The sequence below is a fragment of the Choloepus didactylus genome, assembly GCF_015220235.1.
Source record: "Choloepus didactylus isolate mChoDid1 chromosome 11 unlocalized genomic scaffold, mChoDid1.pri SUPER_11_unloc2, whole genome shotgun sequence".
Taxonomy (NCBI): domain Eukaryota; kingdom Metazoa; phylum Chordata; class Mammalia; order Pilosa; family Megalonychidae; genus Choloepus; species Choloepus didactylus.
In genome coordinates this window covers 4,903,493-4,928,777 of record NW_023637579.1, presented here as the reverse complement: position 1 = coordinate 4,928,777, position 25,285 = coordinate 4,903,493, and the positions used below count along the sequence as shown (strand labels likewise).

Genomic DNA, 25,285 nt, shown 5'->3' with positions numbered 1-25,285 from the left:
GCTCCCTCTCCTCCCTGGCTGGGTTCTGTGAATGAAGCTCTGCGAGCTATGTCGGGCGCTAGCTCAACTTGGTGTCCAACACGCCGGAGCGGACTGAGCGCTGTGTCCTCCAAGGCAGACACCGACCCAGTCGCTCCCAATCTCAGCGACAGGTTTGGGGCTTTAGCATCTTCCAGAAAGCAGTAACCACATAGCTGCTGTTCTGTCTATACCCCATTCAAGTCTCCCTACAAAACTGGGGTGCTCTGGGAAACTCTGAGCCTGTAAACCCAGTATGGGGGAGAAGATAGGATCAAGATGGCCATGTGGCAGGTTACTCCTCCAGGAAAGTAGGTAGAAAGCCAGGAACTGCGTGGACTGGACACCACAGAGAAATCTGACTTTGGGCATACTTCATACAACACTCATGAAAACGTGGAACTGCTGAGATCAGCGAAATCTGTAAGTTTTTGCAGCCAGGGGACCCACGCCCCTCCCTGCCAGGCTCAGTCCCGTGGGAGGAGGGGCTGTCAGCTCCGGGAAGGAGAAGGGAGAACTGCAGTGGCAGCCCTTATCAGAAACTCATTCTACTGATCCAAACTCCAACCATAGATAGACTGAGACCAGACACCAGAGAATCTGAGAGCAGCCAGCCCAGCAGAGAGGAGACAGGCATAGAAAAAAACAACACGAAAAACTCAAAATAAAAGCGGAGGAATTTTTGGAGTTCTGGTGAACATAGAAAGGGGGAAGGGCAGAGCTCAGGCCTGAGGCTCATATGCAAATCCCGAAGAAAAGCTGATCTCTCTGCCCTGTGGACCTTTCCTTAATGGCTCTAATTGCTTTGTCTCTTAGCATTTCAATAACCCATTAGATCTCTGAGGAGGGCCCTTTTTTTAACCCTTTTTTCCTTTTCTAAAACAATTACTCTAAGAAGCCCAATACAGAAAGCTTCAAAGACTTGCAATTTGGGCAGGTCAAGACAAGAGCAGAACTAAGAGAGCTCTGAGACAAAAGGCAATAATCCAGTGGCTGAGAAAATTCACTAAACACCACAACTTATCAAGAAAGGGGGGTGTCTGCTCACAGCCATCATCCTGGTGGACAGGAAACACTCCTGCCCATTGCCAGCCCCATAGCCCAGAGCTGCCCCAGACAACCCAGTGTGACGGAAGTGCTTCAAATAACAGGCACACACCACAAAACTGGGCGTGGACATTAGCCTTCCCTGCAACCTCAGCTGATTGTCCCAGAGTTGGGAAGGTAGAGCAGTGTGAATTAACAAAGCCCCATTCAGCCATCATTTCAGCAGACTGGGAGCCTCCCCTACACAGCCCAGCAGCCCAGAACTGCCTGGGGGGACGGCACTCACCTGTGACATAGCACAGTCATCCCTCAACAGAGGACCCGGGGTGCACAGCCTGGAAGAGGGGCCCACTTGCAAGTCTCAGGAGCCATACGCCAATACCAAGGACTTGTGGGTCAGTGGCAGAGACAAACTGTGGCAAGACTGAACTGAAGGATTAGACTACTGCAGCAGCTTTAAAACTCTAGGATCACCAGGGAGATTTGATTGTTAGAGCCACCCCCCCCTCCCTGACTGCCCAGAAACACGCCCCACATACAGGGCAGGCAACACCAACTACACACGCAAGCTTGGTACACCAATTGGACCCCACAAGACTCACTCCCCCACTCACCACAAAGGCACAGCAGGGGAGAACTGGCTTGTGGAGAACAGGTGGCTCGTGGACGCCACCTGCTGGTTAGTTAGAGAAAGTGTACTCCACGAAGCTGTAGATCTGTTAAATTAGAGATAAGGACTTCAATTGGTCTGCAAATCCCAAAAGAACCCTATCAAGTTCAGCAAATGCCAAGAGGCCAAAAACAACAGAAAATTATAAAGCATATGAAAAAACCAGACAATATGGATAACCCAAGCCCAAGCACCCAAATCAAAAGATCAGAAGAGACACAGCACCTAGAGCAGCTACTCAAAGAACTAAAGATGAACAATGAGACCATAGTACGGGATACAAAGGAGATCAAGAAGACCCTAGAAGAGCATAAAGAAGACATTGCAAGACTAAATAAAAAAAATGGATGATCTTATGGAAATTAAAGAAACTGTTGACCACATTAAAAAGATTCTGGACACTCATAGTACAAGACTAGAGGAAGTTGAACAAAGAATCAATGACCTGGAAGATGACACAATGGAAAATGAAAGCATAAAAGAAAGAATGGGAAAAAAAATTGAAAAAATCGAAATGGACCTCAGGGATTTGATAGATAATATGAAACCTCCGAATATAAGACTCATTGGTGTTCCAGAAGGGAAAGAAAAGGGTAAAGGTCTAGGAAGAGTATTCAAAGAAATTGTTGGGGAAAACTTCCCAAATCTTCTAAACAACATAAATACACAAATCATAAATGCTCAGCGAACTCCAAATAGAATAAATCCAAATAAACCCACTCTGAGACATATTCTGATCACACTGTCAAACACAGAAGAGAAGGAGCAAGTTCTGAAAGCAGCAAGAGAAAAGCAATTCACCACATACAAAGGAAACAGCATAAGACTAAGTAGTGACTACTCCGCAGCCACCATGGAGGCGAGAAGGCAGTGGCATGATATATTTAAAATTCTGAGTGAGAAAAATTTCCAACCAAGAATACTTTATCCAGCAAAGCTCTCCCTCAAATTTGAAGGAGAGCTAAATTTTTCACAGACCAACAAATGCTGAGAGAATTTGCTAACAAGAGACCTGCCCTACTGGAGATACTAAATGGAGGCCCTACAGACAGAGAAACAAAGAAAGGACAGAGAGACTGGAGAAAGGTTCAGTACTAAAGAGATTCGGTATGGGTACAATAAAGGATATTAATAGAGAGAGGGGAAAAATATATATGACAACATAAACCAAAGGATAAGATGGCTGATTCAAGAAATGCCTCACGGTTATAACGTTGAATGTAAATGGATTATAACTCCCCCAATTAAAAGATACAGATTCACAGAATGGATCAAAAAAAATGAACCATCAATATGTTGCATACAAGAGACTCTTCTTAGACACAGGGACACAAAGAAACTGAAATGAAAGGATGGAAAAAAATATTTCATGCAAGCTACAGCCCAAAAGAAAGCAGGAGTAGCAATATTAATCTCAGATAAAATAGACTTTAAATGCAGGGATGTTTTGAGAGAGACAAAGAAGGCCACTACATACAATAAAAGGGGCAATTCAACAAGAAGAAATAACAATTGTAAATGTCTATGCACCCTAACAAAGGCCATACTTTCCAGGCAAAAAGAACTCATTGGAGCTTTGTCCCACCAGGGAGATTGGCATTCTCTTGATTCCAGCCTCTTCTAGTCTTCCTGACCTCACATAAGAGAGAAAATAAGACTAAAAACATTTGTTAAGGTCACAGCCCTGGGACACAAGCCACCAAAAGGCTAACATTTAATCATGGATTACAGAATGATTACCCCTCCCCAATACCTTAGCAGCATAACCAGAGAAGTCACTCTAAATAGAGCGTATTATAGCTAAGAAGAGCTGCAAGATGCAGACTCTATATAATAGGAGCTCTCAGGGAAGCCTGAAGACACCGAGGCGAGAAAAACAAGGACACATGGATTCAATTTTTCTAAAAACTTGGTTTAGAATTTTTGCATCTATGTTCATGAGGTATCCTAGTTTATAATTTTCTTTCTTGTAATGTCTTTGCTCTGTTTTGGTATCCAGTTATGATGACCTTGTAAAATGAGTTTGGAAGTATTCTTTCCTCTTCTGTTTTGTAGATGAGTTTGTATAGAATTGTTATTTATTTCTTCTTAAATGTTTTGTAGAATTCACCCAGAAGGTGAATAAAGAAAATAGTCAAAGAAAAATAAAGAAATAAAAATTGCTCCAAATCTGCTACCCAGATATAATCACTATGTGTGCATGCCTTTGTAATACTGTGAGATTGCATGCCGAACTATATTAAAAATATTGCAAATACTCTAAAAAAAAAAAAAATGTCTATGCACCCAATCAAGGTGCCACAAAATACATGAGAGAAACACTGGCAAAACTAAAGGAAGCAATTGATGTTTCCACAATAATTGTGGGAGACTTCAACACATCACTCTCTCCTATAGATAGATCAACCAGACAGAAGACCAATAAGGAAATTGAAAACCTAAACAATCTGATAAATGAATTAGATTTAACAGACATATACAGGACATTACATCCCAAATCACCAGGATACACATACTTTTCTAGTGCTCATGGAACTTTCTCCAGAATAGATCATATGCTGGGACATAAAACAAGCCTCAAGAAATTTAAAAAGATTGAAATGATTCAAAGCACATTCTCTGACCACAATGGAATACAATTAGAAGTCAATAACCATCAGAGACTTAAAATTCACAAATACTTGGAGGTTAAACAACACACTCCTAAACAATCAGTGGGTTAACGAAAGAAATAGCAAGAGAAATTGCTAAATATATAGAGATGAATGAAAATGAGAACACAACATACCAAAACCTATGGGATGCAGCAAAAGCAGTGCTAAGGGGGAAATTTATAGCACTAAACGCATATATTAAAAAGGAAGAAAGAGCCAAAATCAAAGAACTAATGGATCAACTGAAGAAGCTAGAAAATGAACAGCAAACCAATCCTAAACCAAGTAGAAGAAAAGAAATAACAAGGATTAAAGCAGAAATAAATGACATAGAGAACAAAAAAACAATAGAGATGATAAATATCACCAAAAGTTGGTTCTTTGAGAGATCAACAAGATTGACAAGCCCCTAGCTAGACTGACAAAATCAAAAAGAGAGAAGACCCATATAAACAAAATAATGAATGAAAAAGGTGACATAACTGCAGATCCTGAAGAAATTAAAAAAATTATAAGAGGATATTATGAACAACTGTATGGCAACAAACGGGATAATGTAGAAGAAATGGACAATTTCCTGGAAACATATGAACAACCTAGACTGACCAGAGAAGAAATAGAAGACCTCAACCAACCCATCACAAGCAAAGAGATCCAATCAGTCATCAAAAATCTTCCCACAAATAAATGCCCAGGGCCAGATGGCTTCACAGGGGAATTCTACCAAACTTTCCAAAAAGAACTGACACCAATCTTACTCAAACTCTTTCAAAACATTGAAGAAAATGGAACACTACCTAACTCATTTTATGAAGCTAACATCAATCTATACCAAAACCAGGCAAAGATGCTACAAAAAAGGAAAACTACCGGCCAATCTCCCTAATGAATATAGATGCAAAAATCCTCAACAAAATACTTGCAAATCGAATCCAAAGACATTAAAAAAATCATACACCATGACCAAGTGGGGTTCATTCCAGGCATGCAAGGATGGTTCAACATAAGAAAAACAATCAATGTATTACAAACATTAACAAGTCAAAAGGGAAAAATCAATTGATCATCTCAATAGATGCTGAAAAGCATTTGAAAAATCCAACATCTGTTTTTTTTTAATTAAATTCAGTTTTATTGAAATACATTCACACACCATACAATCATCCATGATATACAATCCACTGTCCACAGTATGATAACATAGTTATGCGTTCATCACCACAATCTATCTCTGAACATTTTCCTTACATTAGAAAGAACCAGAGCAAGAATAAAAAATAAAAGTGAAAAAAAACACCCAAATCATCCCCCCAGCCTACCCCATTTGTCCTTTAGTTTTTGTCCCCATTCCTCCACTCATCCATACACTAGATAAAGGGGGTGTGATCCACAAGGTCTTCACAATCACACTGTCACCCCTTGTAATCTACATTATTGTATAACTGTCTTCAGGAGTCCAGACTGCTAGGTTGGAGTTTGGTAGTTTCAGCTATTTACTTAAAGCTATTCCAATACATTAAAGCCTAAGAGGTGTTATCTATATAGTGCATAAGAATGTCCACCAGAGTGACCTCTCATTTGGAATCTCTCAGCCACTGAAACCATTTCGTCTCATTTTGCATCCCCCTTTTGGTCAAGAAGATACTCTCAGTCCCACGATGCCGGGTCCACATTCATTCCCGGAAGTCATACTCTGCGTTGCCAGGGAGATTTACACCCCTGGGAGTTGGGTCCCACATAGAGGGGAGGGCAGCGAGTTCACCTGTCGAGATGGCTCAGTAAGAGAGAGAGAGAGGGCAACACCTGAGCAACAAAGAGGTACTCAGGGAGAGACTCTTAGGCACCATTACATACAACTTTAGACTCTCCTTTATGGTAATGAGCTTCATAAGGGCAAGTCCCATGCTCGAGGGCTCAGCACATCAAACCGCCAGTCCCAATGTTTGTGACAACATACGGTAGGGGATCAGCATCTCAAAGTTTAGAGATAGGCCTTACAATTCAGGGATAGAGTTAACTGCTGTAAGAGCTTACAATCTAGGGACTATTACAATTATTGTGTCCATGTTAGGCTATGTTCTAAGATTCAATTCTGAGTTTATACATTGTAGTTAGTTCATATTGGTGAGGCATCATCCCTCTCACCATGTTTTCTCCAACACTTTTACTCCTATACATATATTTTCCTACAATTTTATAGAGTTATATTCACATACCATACCTTTATCCACAGTGTACAATCAGTTGTTCATGGTATCATCATAAAATTGTACATTTATCACCACAATCAGCATTTGAACATACTGATTACTACAAGAAAAATTGTTTTTTTTTTTAGCAATAAGAAAAATGATAAAAAGAAAAATAACATGTCATACAATACAATATACTACTAAGGACAGCAAATAACACCACTACCAAGAATCCCATATTACTCCCCTATATCCCCTTCTCATACACATTTAGTGTTGGCGTATTGCCTTTGTTACATTTAATGGAGGTATATTATAATGTTACTGTTGACCATAAACTCCGGTTTGCTTTGATTACGTTTTTTCCTGTATACCATCCCTTTTTCAAATTTCTACATGGTTGACATTCATTTGCTTTCCCACATGCAAAAACATTTTTATATTTGTATATTTAGTAACAGTCATTGGCCACTCCAGTTTTTGCCATCAAACATCCGTTTTTGATAAAAACACTTCAAAAGGTAGCAATTGAAGGAAACTTCCTCAATATGATAAAGAGCATATATGAAAAACGCACAGCCAGCATACTACTCAATGGTGAGAGACAGAAAGCCTTCCCTCTAAGATCAGGAACAAGACAAGGATGCCCGCTGTCACCACTGTTATTCAACATTGTGCTGGAAGTGCTAGCCAGGGCAATCCGGCAAGACAAAGAAATAAAAGGCATCCAAATTGGAAAAGAAGAAGTAAAACTGTCATTGTTTGCAGATGATATGATCTTATATCTAGAAAACCCTGAGAAATCGACGATACAGCTACTAGAGCTAATAAACAAATTTAGCAAAGTAGCGGGATACGAGATTAATGCACATAAGTCAGTAATGTTTCATATGCTAGAAATGAACAAACTGAAGAGACACTCAAGAAAAAGATACCATTTTCAATAGCAACTAAAAAAATCAAGTACCTAGGAATAAACTTAACCAAAGATGTAAAAGACCTATACAAAGAAAACTACATAACTCTACTAAAAGAAATAGAAGGGGACCTTAAAAGATGGAAAAATATTCCATGTTCATGGATAGGAAGACTAAATGTCATTAAGATGTCAATTCTACCCAAACTCATCTACAGATTCAATGCAATCCCAATCAAAATTCCATCAACCTACTTTGCAGACTTGGAAAAGCTAGTTATCAAATTTATTTGGAAAGGGAAGATGCCTCGAATTGCTAAAGACACTCTAAAAAAGAAAAACAAAGTGGGAGGACTTACACTCCCTGACTTTGAAGCTTATTATAAAGCCACAGTTGCCAAAACAGCATGGTACTGGCACAAAGATAGACATATAGATCAATGGAATCGAATTGAGAATTCAGAGATAGACCCCCAGATCTATGGCCAACTGATCTTTGATAAGGCCCCCAAAGTCACTGAACTGAATCATAATGGTCTTTTCAACAAATGGGGCTGGGAGAGTTGGATATCCATATCCAAAAGAATGAAAGAGGACCCCTACCTCACCCCTACACAAAAATTAACTCAAAATGGACGAAAGATCTCAATATAAAAGAAAGTACCATAAAACTCCTAGAAGATAATGTAGGAAAACATCTTCAAGACCTTGTATTAGGCGGCCACTTCCTAGACTTTACACCCAAAGCACAAGCAACAAAAGAAAAATAGATAAATGGGAACTCCTCAAGCTTAGAAGTTTCTGCACCTCAAAGGAATTTCTCAAAAAGGTAAAGAGGCAGCCAACTCAATGGGAAAAAATTTTTGGAAACCATGTATCTGACAAAAGACTGATATCTTGCATATAAAAGAAATCCTACAACTCAATGACAAGAGTACAGACAGCCCAATTATAAAATGGGCAAAAGATATGAAAAGACAGTTCTCTGAAGAGGAAATACAAATGGCCAAGAAACACATGAAAAAAATGTTCAGCTTCACTAGCTATTAGAGAGATGCAAATTAAGACCACAATGAGATACCATCTCACACCGATTAGAATGGCTGCCATTAAACAAACAGGAAACTACAAATGCTGGAGGGGATGTGGAAATTGGAACTCTTATTCATTGTTGGTGGGGTGCCGGTTTGAATGTATTGTGTCCCCCAAATGCCATTATCTTTGTGGTCTTGTGGGACAGACGTTTTGGTGCTGGTTAGATTTGCTTGGAATGTGCCCCACCCAGCTGTGGGTGGGACTTTGGTGGGATACTCCCACGGAGGTGGACCCCACCCATTCAGGGTGGGCCTTGATCAGTGGAGCCAATAAACGTGCTGACTCAAAGAGACTGAACAGAGTGCAGCTGTGAGTGATGTTTTGAAGAGAAGCAAGCTTGCTAGAAAGGAACGTCCGGAGAAAGCCGTTTTGAGGCCGGAGCTTTGGAGCAGATGCCAGCTGCCCTTCCTAGCTAGCAGAGGTTTTCTGGATGCCATTGGCCATCCTCCGTGAAGGTACCTGATTGCTGAGGTGTTACCTTGGACGCTTTGTGGCCTTAAGACTGTAACTGTGTAGTGAAATAAACCCCCGTTTTATAAAAGCCTAGCCATCTCTGGTGTTTTGCATTCTGCAGCATTAGCAAACTAGGACAGTGGGACTGTATAATGGTTCAGCCGCTCTGGAAGTCAGTCTGGCAGTTCCTTAGAAAACTAGATAGAGAGTTACCCTTCGATCCAGCGATTGCACTTCTCGGTATATACCCGGAAGATCGGAAAGCAGTGACACGATCAGATATCTGCACGCCAATGTTCATAGAGCATTATTTACAATTGCCAAGAGATGGAAACAACCCAAATGTCCTTCAACAGATGAGGGATAAAGAAAATGTGGTATATACACACGATGGAATACTATGCGGCAGTAAGAAGGAACGATCTCGTGAAACATATGACAACATGGATGAACCTTGAAGACATAATGCTGAGCGAAAAAGCCAGGCAAAAAGAGAAATATTATATGCTACCACTAATGTGAACTTTGAAAAATGTAAAACAAATGGTTTATAATGTAGAATGTAGGGGAACTAGCAATAGAGAGCAATTAAAGAAGGGGAACAATAATCCAGAAGAACAGATAAGCTATTTAACGTTCTGGGGATGCCAGGAATGACTATGGTCTGTTAATTTCTGATGGATATAGTAGGAACAAGTTCAGAGAAATGTTGCTGTATTAGGTAACTTTCTTGGGGTAACGTAGGAACATGTTGGAAGTTAAGCAGTTATCTTAGGTTAGTTGTCTTTTTTTCTTACTCCCTTGTATAGTCTCTTTGAAATGTTCTTTTATTGTATGTTTGTTTTCTTTTTAACTTTTTTCTCATACAGTTGATTTAAAAAGAAGGGAAAGTTAAAAAAAAAAAAAAAGAAAAACAAGGAAAAAAGATGCAGTGCCCCCTTGAGGAGCCTGTGGAGAATGCAGGGGTATTTGCCTACCCCACCTCCATGGTTGCTAACATGACCACAGACATAGGGGACTGGTTGGTTTGATGGGTTGAGCCCTCTACCATAGGTTTTACCCTTGGGAAGAAGGTTGCTGCAAAGGAGAGGCTAGGCCTCCCTATGGTTGTGCCTAAAGGCCTCCTCCTGAATGCCTCTTTGTTGCTCGATGTGGCCCTCTCTCTCTAGCAAGCCAACTTGAAAGGTGAAATCACTGCCCTCCCCCTACGTGGGATCAGACACCCAGGGGAGTGAATCTCCCTGGCAACGTGGAATATGACTCCCGGGGAGGAATGTAGACCTGGCATCGTGGGACGGAGAACATCTTCTTGACCAAAAGGGGATGTGAAAGGAAATGAAATAAGCTTCAGTGGCAGAGAGAATCCAAAAGGAGCCGAGAGGTCACTCTGGTGGGCACTTTATGCACAATTTAGACAACCCTTTTTAGGTTCTAAAGAATTGGGGTAGCTGGTGGTAGATACCTGAAACTATCAAACTACAACCCAGAACCCATGAATCTCAAAGACAGTTGTATAATAATCGTAGCTTATGAGGGGTGACAATGGGATTGGGAAAGCCATAAGGACCACACTCAACTTTGTCTAGTTTATGGATGGATGAGTAGAAAAATAGGGGAAGGAAACAGACGGACAAAGGTACCCAGTGTTCTTTTTTACTTCAATTGCTCTTTTTCACTCTAATTATTATTCTTGTTATTTTTGTGTGTGTGCTAATGAAGGTGTCAGGGATTGATTTAGGTGATGAATGTACAATTATGTAATGGTACTGTGAACAATCGAAAGTACGATTTGTTTTGTATGAGTGCGTGGTATGTGAATATATCTCAATAAAATGAAGATAAAAAAAAATGGCTTTCTCCTAGGTCATTCCTCTCTAGGCTTTAGTTCCTCAACAATGTCACTCTTAGTCGCTCTTGGGGCATTTTTCCTCTCTTAGCTTCTCCGGAGCAAAAGTCTGCTTTCAAAGGCTGTCTCCAAAATGTCTCTCATCTGCATCTAGTCTCTCAGCTCCTGTGCATTCTTCAAAGTGTCCCTTTTGACTGTAGCTCCTCTTCAGATTGTCACTCTCAGCTGCACTGAGTTCCTTCTGTTTGTCAGCCCATTTATATGGCTCCAGTGATTTAATTTAGATCTACCATGAATGGGCGGGGCCACAACTTCCGTGGAAATTATCCAATCAGAGTCACCACCCACAGTTGGGTGGGGCACATCTCCATGGAAACAACCTAATCCAAACGTTCCAACTTAATCCCCACTAATATGTCTATTGCACAAGATTGCATCAAAGAATATGACTTTTTCTGGGGGACATAATACATTCACATCAGCACAGTGAAGTTCAAATTATCTATTTTTTCTTTTGCTTTTTGTCTTAAGAGTTTTATAGTTCTAGCTCTTACATTTAGGTCTATGATCCATTGTGAGCTGATTTTTGCATATAGTGTGTGGACATCCAGTTTTCCCAGTACCATTTGCTGCAAAAAACCATTCAATTGTGCCCCATTCAGTTGTTTTAGTATCCTGGTCAAAAAAGCATTTGACTGCAAATGTGCAGGTTTATTTCTGGACTCTCAATTATATTCCATTGGCCTAATGATCTAGCTGAAGCCAGTACCAGACTGTTTTGATTACTATAGCATTGTAGTAAAATTTGAAATCGGGAAGTGTGAGTCCTCTGCTTTTGTTCTTTTTCAAGATTATTTTGGCTCTCGGGGTCCCTTTGTAATTCCACATGAATTTGAAGATTGGCTTTCTGGAATTTTGGCCAGGGCTGTGTTGTCTCTGTAGATTACTGTTGGCAGTACTGCCAAAGTTGAATTACATCAGATGCCTGCTGTTTCCCACACACCCAGTCCTCAAACTGTCAGACATCTGCTGCTCTCTGCTCGTCGCCTGTTCCCCCACCAGAATGGAAGCTCTCCAACAGTAGACACCAACTTTTTCCTTTCTGAAACAGCCTTTGTCTTTCTTCATTTTTGCTACCTCCTTTCCTTCAGACCTCAGCCTAAATGCCTCTCCCTTGGGGACAGCATCCAGGCCCCTCTGACAGCTCCACGTTTGCATGGCCCCCTCAGCAGTGATCAGACACAGCTGACAGAGGTTGACACCACTCTGGTTTGAACAGGGTCTCTCTGTGCCCGCATCCTTCCAGTGCTTCATGGGTGCATGTTGAAAGAGTGACTGCAAGGGTGAGAAAGCACGCTTGGGGATTGCAGGAGTGTCTCATGGAAAACAGGCCTTCAAGCTGGCTCTTGAAGGATTCTCTTTCTTTCTTTAAAACCCCATTTATATGGCTCATATTCAGCTCAGGCTACATCCCAAGTGTTTTCCGTATAGTAGCAAATCAAATCCAAACACCTGCAGGATGAGGCAGGCACGTGGGTTGCTCTGTGTTACAAGGAAACTGAAGTCCAAGCGGGACCCGACCCTCACAGGCTGGCTCCCCTGTCCGTGGGCTTCCCCTGATTCTGAGCAGAGAGGGCAGCATGGCAAAAGGATGGGACCCAGATGACGTGGGACCGGGGCAAGCAGAGGGGTGCTGGGACACACTGAGCAGGCTCTTTAGAAAGGGGCTAGGGGCACGGAGCATTTCAGAAGGGTGACCTCTGATAAGTGCAGCGGGGTGAGGCTGGCCACAGCGGCTCCTGGGCTGGGGTTCTGGGGAGCAGATGGGGGAAGCCCTCCTATTGTGTGCACCCCTCACTTACTCGAAAGCCTTCTGGGGCTCCTGCAGCCTGGGGGATCAAGTCTGAATTCCTTCTGGCATCTGAGACCCTCCTCCAGCCTCTGCCCTCCAGTTCACTCTCCCCATAAAAAGTGCTGATGTTTTCCTGTCCCAGGACTTTGGATGCTCTGTCCCTCAGCCTCATGTGTCAACATGCCCTTGTTTCACGTCTCTGCTCCGTGGGCCCCCATCTCCCTCCACTTTCTCCTTTGGCTTTCTGCATTTTCTTTCCCTTTCATTTCCGTGTCTTCCCTTACCTTCCTATTTCTCTCTCTGTGTCCTCTCTCCTTTCTCCTTCTCTTACAATACCCCCACCCTCCTCTCTTTCCTTTTGCACAAAAGTATCCCCTTTACTGTTTGGGTCAAATGCAGAAGAGGAAACCCTTCCTCCCTCCCTCTCCTGGGTCGGCGGCTTGCCTCTGAGCCCCCGAGCCCTGGCCCGCTGTGGGGACTGAGAAATGGCCGGATTCCTTGTGACCGGGGCGCGGATGGAGACGGAGCCCACCAGGTGCCTGAAAGAGAGGCCGGGCCCCGGGGAAGCCATTGTGGGGCCCGCCCGGCAGGGCCTGCCCCTCGGGCCATGCTCCCGGTAATCAATCTGATTGGATTAGGGTCAGCGCGACCCCTAATCGTGTCAGAGGTCACCCCGGGCTTTGTGGCGGGGTCGGCGGGGGGCCTGGCCACCCCTGCTGAGATTGCCTCGTTGATCAGAGTCTAACACTGCGCAGCCAAGTGTGAAGAGAGCGGCCCGGGCTCGTGTGTGTGTGTGTGTGTGTGTGTGTGTGTGTGTGTGTGTGTGTGTGTGTGTGTGTGTGTGGACAGTGGTGAGAACAAGAATGACAGAGAGTGTGTCCTCACCTCCTGTTTCCAAACTCACCGCCTTCCACCCTGTCCAGGGCCCGTGGGAGGCCTCCGGGAAGGTGGACGGAATGTTCGGCTCAGACGCAGAGGTGAAGCCAGGTAGCAGGTGGCCTGCCTGGGGAAGAAAGCATGTGAGGAATTTTGAGTGCAGTGGTGACTGGAGGTACCAAGGAACCTTGTTTGTCCCTTAGGGCAGAAAGCCCCCGAGGGCCTCCTTTCCCTGGAGAGCTGGTGACATCCTCTCTGGACGCCCTGGGCAAGGTGAAGGGGACTGGGGAGGTTGCAGGCGTGGGAAAGCGAAGGAAAGCAGCAACGGGCACCTGGGGGATGGCCGAACTGGACCCTGGAAAGCTATGTGGAAGCCAGCTAAGTGGTAAAGCCCGGGGCAAGCACAGTGGGCTGGGGACAGGGCCTGCAGGCAGCATGGGGCACATGCACTTCAGAGAAGGGGCTCAAGGGGATGGCAGCCCAGTGCCAGGCTGGCCAGGCACAGATCTTCCCCAGCAGGGAGCTGGTGTCCTTGGCTTGCAAACTGCAGCCTCAGTGTACCCTGGGGTTCTCCCTCGGAACGGGCCCTTGAATTCAGCCTCCCCACCTTGGGCCGGCGTCCACCAGGCACTGGGAGCTCCGTGAGTGTAAGCTGGGCACGCAGGCATCCGCTCCCCTGGCCCAGCCATACCCCTACCCAGTGCGTCCCCACAGAACCTTCAGCCTTGGTGCCCTGAGCCAGCACCCCCGGACCAGCCACGTCCCCTCCTTTCCATGCCTGGACCGAGCTGGACGGGCGGCTGAGGAGCAGCAGGACACGGGCCCAGCCTTTCCAAGCCTGTTGGGGTCAGCCTGGCACCAGCTCCCCCCGAGGAAGCCTCAAGGGGTGGTCTGTCCCCCTTCCTGTGTGTCCAACGCTCACGGCGCCAGGCAGAGGTCTCGGGAAGGGAACAGACGGATAGACGGGGGGCCTTTAGGAAACCGGTGTCCCCGAATCCAGGTTACGACCCCTGACACCACCCCACCCCCATCAGAAAGTGTTGCCATTTACGATATGCTGGGGAGCTGGGGAGGGGGCTCCCCCCGTCTCCAGCCACCTCCTCAGTATATCATTAACTCTCGGGAGACCCCCGGCCGCCGCCCCGCGGCGCCTGGCTCCCAGCACAATGTCCCGCGACGACGACAAGATTAAGCACAAGACAAAAGTGAAAATGCTGTTCACCATTCACACGCCCTTCAGAGTGTTGTATTAAAGCTCCTGAATAGGGATTTCCCCTCGCGCCCGATGGCCTAGCGGGCTGATGCATACCTCCAGGTTGCTATGACTTACTTGCTATAGCCTAATCACCGATGAGGGGGAAATTCATATAAAATATCGCGGGCCATTGTGAGCCTAACGCGGCGTGACAGTGGCCTCACAAAGCTGGATTCATCGGCCCCAGCAGGTAATCAGGGCGATTGGCCGCGCCGGCCGGGTGGTGTCAGCGGCCGTGGCAACGGTGGACGCGGGGCCTGCATTCCACTCTCAGGTGGCTCTCCCGGCCTTTTGTGCCCGCCCGGCTCCCCCGATTACCGCAGGACGTCGTGGCACCCCCCTCCCCGGCCGCCTCCCCAGGCGCCCTCGGCCAGGGGGGTTGGTGGGGCCGGATGGTGGCGGCCAAGTCCTCTGGGAACAAGCATTTCCCGTCCCTCCTGCTTTGTGGTGGGAGAGCCCAGAGCACCGGGCACGGGCAAGGAGAAAGGGGTGCCAACTCGTTAACCGCTGTGGCTGAGAGAAGGGTCCCTCTGCAGGCTGACAGCCGTGGGAGGGAGTGCACTGAGCAGCCAAGCTCTCCCAGCTTGTTTGTTTTTTTTATGACATTGTGGTGACATATATGTAACATGCAATGTCCCATTTTAACCATTTTTAAGTGTGGAGCTCTGAACCACCTTGTTTGTTTTTTAATAAAATTGTGGTGATGTCTATGTAACATGCAACATCCCATTTTAACCATTTTTAAGTGTGGAGGTCTGAACCACCTTGTTTGCTTTTTAATGAAATTGTGGTGATGTCTGTAACATGCAACGTCCTGTTTTAACCATTTTTAAGTGTGGAGCACTGAACCGTCTTTTTTCCCGTGTGTGTGAAATTGTGGTGATGTCTGTGTAACATGCAACGTCCCATTTTATCCACTTTTAAGTGTGCAATTCATTGCCATCACAAAGTTGCCAGACCATCACCACCGTCCATCGCCAAAGCTTTTCCATCTCCCCGTGGAGGAGAAAAACCTCCCCAGTTTCACTCGCCAAGGCCCCTGGGAATCTCTAATCTACTTTCTGTCTCTCTGAGTTTGCTTATTCCAGACATTGCATAGATGTGGGATCCTATATGCTATTTGTCCTTTTGTGCCCGGCTGATTTAATACCCAGAATATACAAAGAACTGCTGCAACCCAGAAAGGAAGAAAAAGACACACAATGTCCAGCAAACTGACTTTTTCTGGGGGAGTGGGCTCACAGCGGCCAGCCTGGCCCTGTGCCCTGGGTGGGGTGGCCCCACAGTTAGCCCCCCACCCCCCCGGGCCTGGGACCACCACAGACACAGAGTGAGGTGTGGAGCACCAGGCACGGGAGATAGGCACCCTTGCTCAAGGCCCCGGGGGCTGCACAGGGAGTGAGGGGAGGGGTTTCACTGTACTTTCCCCTCAGGGCTCAGGGCAGGTAAGACATTAGAGAGCCTCTGGGTTAGGGGTCTGTTTTCTCTCTGGGACCCTTTGCAGGTGTCCAGGGTTGCAGCTGAAGAGCGAGGCTGGAAGGGGCTTAGCTCTGCAGGAGGCATTCTGGGTCAGCTCCCAGCACACAAACATCTGCAACAGGGGACAGGACCCCAGGTGCATGGAGCATCCGGAAGTCTTCCGAGACCGGGGCAGGAGCCAGGCTTGGGAAAGGGCAGGGCTTGCCCTGCAGACTTGGGAAAGGAGAAGTGCACTCGTGGACGGGGAAGGATGCAGAAGCTTTTTCCCTCGGCTGGCATGTGCAGGGTGCAGGAAGGAGAGAAGTGGCAGGATGGGCTCAGCAGAAGCGGGCTACTCCGTGGCGGCCGTGTGGCATCCCACGGGGCCGTGTAGAGGGACTGCATGTTTCACGAGGTCCCAAGAAACACCAACCATAAACTCAGCTTAGGGGGTCAGCAGAGAAAGCAGCCGTGGGTCAGTGCTGGAGGTGGTGGGGGCAGGAGGGTAGAGAAGCCTCTCCCGTACACTCAGGCTGGCCCTGCAGTGACAGAGCCCCCCTTACCTGCCCCAGGACTGGGGAGCGAGGCACACAGAAGGCACGAGCGTGCAGACTGAGCTGGCTCGACTCCACACGCCCCTGGAATTTGGCTCTGGCTTGGAAATGGGCCAGTGCATTTGCTAGCTTGCAGCCTGCCTTCTCACCTTCCATTGCTGCGCTGTGGGGCAGCATGCCCGTGTGGTAGATGCAGGCCATCCATGGGATCGCAGGTTGGCATCCTGCAACTACCAGGGGAGGAGGTCGTGCCACCCCGGGCCCCTGCTGCCATCCACACCCTACCCTGTCCAGCTGTGGGAGAACTGGCCTGGCCACCATCTGGTAGGAGTTCTTAGGTTGGGAGGCCAGGGGAGAGAGGGCTCCTGCCTTCACCCAGTGGTCAGCAGAAGGTGTGACGCACTGAAGGGGTGACAGTGCGTCAGCAGACCCCCACCCACCCACGGTTAGCCTCGTCCTGCTCTCCTGGCAGGGACCCTCTGGGGTCACAGCAGTTTACCTGTGGCCTCACACTTACCTGCTGGGTATAGTCCCTGCCCCAGAGAATGCGCGACACCTGGGGCCCAGTCACAGAGCTTCTGGGTGGTTCTACTGGGTGACGCATCGGAGTCACCTGGGGGCCTTTGAGCCCCCTCCCCAGAACCACCAAATCCCGGTCCTCAGGGTGGGCCCAGCCTGTGTGAACCCCCTAATACACAGGGGGTTCTGACTCCCACGGATTGTGTGGGGTAGCAGATGGGGAGCCCTAGGGCTGTTGCTTCACTTTTCACCTACACAGGTAGCCCCACACAGGCTTTTCCCTCCCAGGAGAGAGCACACGAGTGTCTCCACTGACTCATGTATAGGGGTGGGGAGAAGCTCTGTCCTATAAGCCACATGCCGGACTGGATGTGGGGGGCAGGCGGGGCTCTCCCGCCACCCCAAGGCCATAGCAATGGAAATACAGATGTGGTTGAGCCACAGGAGCCCCTGGGAGGCAGCACCCCATCTGTCTAGGCCCTGCCTTCCTGCTGTGCAGCCCAGGGCCAGGTGCTTACCCTCTCTGAGCTACCTCTCCCTCAGCCGTGAGAGGGGGTAGCACCTGTGTTGCGGGGGACTGACAGCGTCCCCCACATCCAGTGCAGAACCAAGACCTGTCACCTGGAGCAGTTTTCTCATCAGTGGCGCTAACGCCCCTGCCACCCCAGGGCAGGGCAGCCTCCTGGCATGGCTCACTTGTCACCCATCTTCTCAGCATTTATCAGTCCAGTCCATTCTGAAATGGCCTTCTTCATTTACCTCCCCACTGGAAGGTCAGCTCCACGAGCACCGAGGCTGCAGCTTTCTCATCCACTTAGAACATAGTAGGAGTTTAATAAATATATGCCAACTGATCAGCTTCATGAAACACGAAAGATAAGGTCCTTGGAGTGTTTTTTTTTTGTTTGTTTTTTTTTTGTTTTTTTTTTTTTTGCCAAAAGCCAAATTTCTTCAACATACAGGACTTTGGAAATATATGGGCTTTTTAGTGCTAAAAGTTCCTTTTCCAAATAATTGTGATAGTCCTTTTTTTCCCATGTGTTACCCTCTCTTGACAAAATTTAAAAACTCAGCAGCCCTCTTACAGTCCCCAGATGATCCTTGATACTTAATGAGTCTGTGACATCCGAGTTTGCAAAGAAATCGTTTCTAGTTCAAAAGATCTGAGATTGGGAGAGGCGAAGTAATTTGCCAAAGCCCAGCCTCCTGCAGGGTACAGCCTGAGCCCCCATCGAGCAGTTCTCCCTAGCGCTCCCTCAGCTACCCAGGACTCTTGCCTCACAGAACTTCCTGGGCACCTTTTCAAGACCTGCCTCAGATCTCAAGGTTTCAAGCTTTGCTTTATGTTCTTGTCACCCCTACTCTCTCCCTTGCTGAACTATGAACTCCCAAAGGCAGATGACTCTCCACAGCAAAGATCCTGACTTGTGACATGGGGAAGGTCCACCCACCTCCTTCCCCAAGTAGGGATTTTCTCCACCTGACAGTGGGTCAACCAGCCTCTGCTCAGTTACCTCCATGACAGGTAGTGCTTTCAACTTTCAGACAACCCGGTTGTTAGGCATTTCAACATATCGAACAGCAATCTGCTTTCTTACAGATTTCTTACCCCATTCTCGAGAGTGGGCACCTTACTCATCTCAAATCCCCAGTTCTGAGCCTTGTGCCTGACTTCTTATGGATTCTCAGATCATGGATACATGGATGGATGGATGGATGGACGGGATGGATGGGTGGAAACGTGGATGATAGTGGATGGATGGATGGATTGATGGTAGTGATGATGGTAGTGGATGAATGGATGGATGGATGGTTGGATGGATGGATGGATGGATGGATGATGGATGGATGGATGGATAGGTAATTGGGTAGATGGATGGATGATGGGTAGATGGATGGTAGTGGGTGAATGGGTAGATGGATGAATAGATGGATGGGTAGATGAATGGATGGACATGTGGATAATAGTGCATGGATGGATAGATAATAGATGGGGTAATTGGGTAGATGGATGGATGGATGATGGATGGATGATGGGTAGATGGATGGATGGATGGATGGACAGATGGATGACAGTGGATGGATGGATGGATGGACAGTAGTGGATGAATGGGTAGATGGATGAATAGATGGATGGGTAGATGGATGGATGGACAGGTGGATAATAGTGGATGAATGGATGGGTGAATGGATGGATGAATAATGGATGGATGGATGGTTGGGTAGATGGATGATAAATGAATGATAGTAGGTGGATGGGTGGATGGATGATGGATGGGTGGGTGGATGATGGATGGATAATTGATACTTAGCATGAACTAAATAAATAATTGCTAAACGAGACCATGGCAAGTTTCTGGGGAGATGGTTTTCTCAGGTGGAAGATTCTTCTCTTACAGAACCATTTTGAAACTCATTTTCCTTTTCTCTGTCCATTTCCCAGCACCAGATCTCAGTGTGGGAGTAAGAGTCTTTGGCATGAATGTGCAGGCCTTAAAGTTCAGCCAGGATCCACCCAGGTGACTTAACCAAATTAGCAGCTTTAGTCTATAAACCCTGTCTCCTCCTCCTCCTTTGATTTCTGACAGCCCATTCAAAAGAAGGCATGTTGTTGGTGACTGAGATTCTTCAGTTTCATCTCAAAGATGGGATTCCCTTTGCTGGGGCAAAGCCTCCCAGAGGCAGGATGCCTCCTTCCGCCCCTATCTCCAGCGGTTCTGCAGTGCTATCAAAAGCAGAAACCTCTGGCTGAGGTGCTATTTCTGGTCAACAGCTTTGCTATGATTGAGGCAGCTACCAGGACTCCAAACCGAGCTTCACTTCTGGCCATGACCTCAGGGGAGTGCCTGCCCTGCTTCCACTGTAAATTGAGATTACTCTAGACCCTTGGCTCATAACCATTTTTTCTTTCAAACCCCTTGGAAAATCTGATCAATGTAACGGATTTTCTCTCCAGAAAAGTGTGCGGGCTCCCTGACTACCCGTCACTCAGCTTCCCCCAATGTTAGCATCATCCATAATCACAGTACATTTGTCATGTACTATTAATTAAACTCCAGTCCTCACTCGGATTCCACCAGTTTCCGCAGATGTCCATGTCCTCTTGCCTCCTCCAGTCTTTCCTTGTCCTTCAAGACTTTTTGAGACCTCTGAATAGGACTGGCCAGTTCTTTTGTAGAACATCCCTCAGTGTGGGTTTGTCTGATGTCTCCTGTGATTAGATTCAAGTTGTGCATTTTTTGTAAGAACACCTCAAAAGCGATGTGATATCCTTCTCGGTGCGTCATATCGTGAGGTGTATGATGTCTGTTTGTCCCATTCCTGGTGATGGCAGCGTCTATAACTTGGTTAAGGTGGTGTCTTTCAGGTTTCTCCAATGTGAAGTTACTACGTTTTCCAGCGTAACTGACAAACATCTTGGGGGAAATGCTTCGAAACAATGTGGCCTCAGCTTTACCAGATCAAAGCATCTCACGGTCTTCTGACCCACCTCTGTTGTGGATCCAGAGACTAGAATTTTCTCTCCTGGCAGCCTTGTGCCTCTTGTCAGAGACTTCTTTTCTTCATGACCAAATTAAAGGCTCACTTCAGGGCTCCCTCAGCCCTGGTGGATCCTGTGGACCCTAGAGGATCCCACCTCCTCATTGGACAGAATGGGAAATTGAGGTCCAGAGAGGAAGAAGGCGAGTGCAAGCTTACACAGTGACAGAGCTGGGCAAGCATGAGCTCTTTTCCCTCCAAATTCAAGGGCCAAGCTCCCCCTTCCCTTCCTCACACACCCTACCACTCGAGTGTGTCTGGCTGCCCTGGCCTTGTTTGCCTGAGTTCTGATAAGCAGGGTTCTCCAAACCCTGCGTGGGTGTGGTGAGGCCCAAGAGGGCTTGGCCCCAGGCTCCACTTTCCCCTTATCTGTCTGGGTCAGCTCCGGGGCCAGAGAAAGGCAAGCAAGGGTTGGGGTTGGTGGTATAAAGCCGTAGGCTCAGTGTTCAGTGCCTGGAGATGCAGAGGGCGTTGAGAAGGGTCATGGAAGACAGCCTCAGCCAGCTGAGAACAAGAGTGGTGGAGGTAGGGGAGGCAAGCCAAGTGGGACCTTGTTGGCCTGGAATGTCCCAGACACGCCCCACGTGCAGTCAGCTAGACCCTGTGCTTTGCAGGGAGGCAGCTCACAGGCTGCTCCACTCACTCACAACCCCCAACCCAGGCCCATTGCTGCAGGGGCATCCAGGCCTGGGACTCTGGAGAAGCTAAGACCACCCGGATGAGTAGGAAAGGGTCAGCCCAAGTTCTTTAGAAGACAAAATCAGGGCAGTGGGCCTCGTTGGAGGGAGAGACAGCAAGGGGACATGGATCGTGTCCATGTGAGGGACATTTGTAGAGCATCCAGCTGGCATTTATTCCCTCGGGCACCCAACTCCAGGCCCGCTTGTTGAACTGACCAGTTGTATGATTAAAGGAAATGATGGGCGGTGGGTAGGGATGCTTGAAGCTTCTTGGGGGGGAAGAGGCTGCCTGACTAGGCTTTGCAGAAGGGACGGTAAGGGGAGCTAGCAACGCGAGGGGGGCCTGAGATCCTTGGAGGAGCAGAGCCTTCAGTGGCCCCCTGCCCCAGCTCAGGGCTCCCTCCTTTTCCTGTAACCCAGACCCTTGTTCTCTGGATAGAAAGTAAAAGATAAGTAAGGCACAGTCCCTGTCCTCAGGGAGCTCCAGGTTGGGGAAGGGCCAGGTGGGCAAAGCAAGGCCACGCTGGTGGGGGGCTGCCAGCAGTAAGTACCTGGGAGGACCCGGAAATCTGCTGCCCCACAGTGGAGAGGAAAAAGGCAGAGAGTGTAGCGTGAGCTGGGAAGAACCCACAGGAAGGACAAAAGGCCCCCTGTATGCTGGAGGGCAGGGAGAATTGGAGGATTCCAGAAGGGCATGACTCAGGCAAGAGCTCAGCCTGGGTGGGGAAGCTGGGGTTCCCGGTTAGGGACTTCTTCTTGTCCAGGTGGAAGCTGTTCATGGCCAGACACAGTGGCATGATGGGAGGATAGGCTGGGGGGATTTGGTCACTTGAGGAGCCAGAGCAGTGCGTGTGCACACACACACACATGCACACAGAGCTGCTCTCCCCCAACTCTTTCTCCGCATACTTATGCTTACACTTAAGCTTATGGTCCAACTGCCTCCTCTCCACTGTACAAGGCTTTCTTCTAACTCCCCCCACCAAAACCCCAGGTCCTGGCTAATGCTCTGCCTTTTACCCCCTGGCCACCATCCCTCCCCATCTGCGCAGTCTCCAACACTGACCCGAGGGGCTTGATTCTCCCATGCACCCACATGGCAGGCCTCGGAACTGGAAGCCTCTCACCCAGCTCATCTCCTCCCCCTGGGGACTGCAGGGCCCCATAACCCCTCCACTTAAGATGCTGACTCACGGTGCTCCAAACAGCTCCTGTCTGGAACACCTTCTTTACCCCTCTCCACTCCCCTCCCAGCTCCCTCCCCTTTATTTCCCTCCCCTACCCCTCCTGGCTCCCCCCTCCTCCCTCCTCTCACCATCTCTGGCCTTTGGCCAACCACCAGGTCAGCTGCAGTCCTTACCGTCCCTATACTTGCTTGGCAGGGTTTTAATTGAGGTACCCCTGGGAAGTACCTGTGTCCAGGCAGGAGAAGTATACTCAGCCTACAGTCCCAACTCCCGGCTAGGAGACCCCCCAAGACCTTCAGGCTTCCAGCAGGGTATCCGTGCCCCACCCCCCAGCATCGCCCTGCCTTCCAGCCACCCAGCACCCTCAAGGACCCCTCCTCCTTCACCTCCTAACTGAACAGTCCCCACAGTCTCCCCAGGCCCCCCGGTTCCTACTATACAGCCTGCACATCTCAGAGCAAGACTTTTCTTCTTCATTTTGAACTTGGAATCTTACTGTTTGTCCACAGCCTTCTTGAGATATAACATGTACCTGAAACTGTATGGAGCTAAAGTGCACAATCTGATGGGTCTGGATGAAATCATGACAATCAAGATAATGAACACTTATCACCCCCAAAACACCCCCCGCCAAAGTTCCCTTGTGCTCCCTGGTGATCCCTCCCTCCTGCCTTGGGAAATCTCTGGCAGATCACTAGAGATTTGATTGGTCCAGAAATTTCATAATTTCATAGAAAGGAAATCATACAGTAATTGCTCTTTTTATTGTTTTTGTCTGCCTTTTTGTAACCAGCAAGATTATTTTGACACTCCACCATATATATATTTTTTGAATTAGAGAAGCTGTGGGTTTACAAAACAATGTTGCATGAAATTCAGGATTCCAATATACCACCCCACCACCGAAAACTTGCACTGGTGTGTAACACTTATTACAATGGTGAGAGCACAGTTTTGTAATTATTTCATTAACTATACCCCATGATTTAACTTAGCATTCTCTGTGTTGTGTGGTTCCATGAATTTTTTTTAATTTTTATTCAGTTACCATATATACAATCGAAAGTTACCCCTTTAACCACATTCAAATATTCAATTCAGTGCTGTTAATTAAGTTCACAATGTTGTGCTATCATTACCACATGTTGTTCCTTTTTATTAAATAGAACTCCATTTTATGGATGTGCCATAAAATTTTTTATGTATTCACCTGTTGGTGGACATTTGGGTGTGTCCAGTTAGGGGTCATCAAAAATAACGCTTTGCTTACAAGTCTTTCCGTGAGCCATGTGCTTTCTCTTGCATAAATACCCAAGAGAAGCTACCAGACTGCTCCCCAAAGCGGCTGAACCATTTCACATTCCCACCGGTAGAGTGTCAGATTTTCGGGGCCTCCACGTCCTCACCACCTCATGGTGTCGTTGGTCTTTGAAGTTCGGCCATCCTCATAGATGTGTGATGGACCTCACTGCAGTTTTAATTTGCATTTCCCTATGACACATGATGTTGAAAATCTTTTCACGTGCTCACTGACCATTTGTATACAGCTCTCTCTTCCATATCGACTTTCCCCATCACGGTTTTGATTTATCACAGTTTGGCATAAGACATTACATGGGAATTTCTGGGGTTTTTGGAAGCCACAGACAACACACAAAGGCCAGCAGATGACACAAAAAGGCTAGAAATGTGCGGGATTGTTATTAAAAAAAAAAAAAAAAAAGGCATTCCAGTAGAATCTGGCATCACACAAGAAAAGGCCAAGTCCTTATATGATTCCCTAAAGGAAAATGAAGGTGAAGGGTCTTCCCCTATGGATTTTCAGGCTGGTTTGAAAATTTTAAAAAATGGTTTAGCCTATGCAATGTAAAAATAATGGGAAAGGCAAGAGTGTAAATCTCCCTGGCAATGCGGAATGTGACTCCCGGGGATGAATGTGGACCCGGCATCGTGGGACTGAGAGTATCTTCTTGACCAAAAGTGGGATGCAAAATGAGATGAAATAGTTTCAGTGGCTGAGAGATTTCAAATGGAGTCGAGAGGTCACTCTGGTGGACATTCTTACGCACTATATAGATAACACCTCTTAGGCTTTAATGTATTGGAATAGCTAGAAGTAAATACCTGAAACTACCAAACTCCAACCCAGCAGTCTGGACTCCTGAAGACAATTATATAATAATGTAGATTACAAGGGGTGACAGTGTGATTGTGAAGATCTTGTGGATCACACCCCCTTTATCTAGTGTATGGATGAGTAGAAAAATGGGGATAAAAACTAAAGGACAAATGGGGTGGGATGGGGGGATGATTTGGGTGTTCTTTTTTCCCTTTTATTTTTTATTCTTGTTCTGGTTCTTTCTGATGTAAGGAAAATGTTCAGAGATAGACTGTGGTGATGAACGCATAACTATGTTATCATACTGTGGACAGTGGATTGTATATCATGGATGACTGTATGGTGTGTGAATGT

General features: G+C 46.9%; 1 protein-coding gene across 3 annotated transcripts in view; it reads left to right on the top strand.

The window, feature by feature from the left end:
- The window catches only part of WNT3A (Wnt family member 3A), a 73,273-nt gene that overhangs the window by 39,049 nt on the left and 8,939 nt on the right, over nt 1-25,285 (top strand). The window lies entirely within an intron of this gene.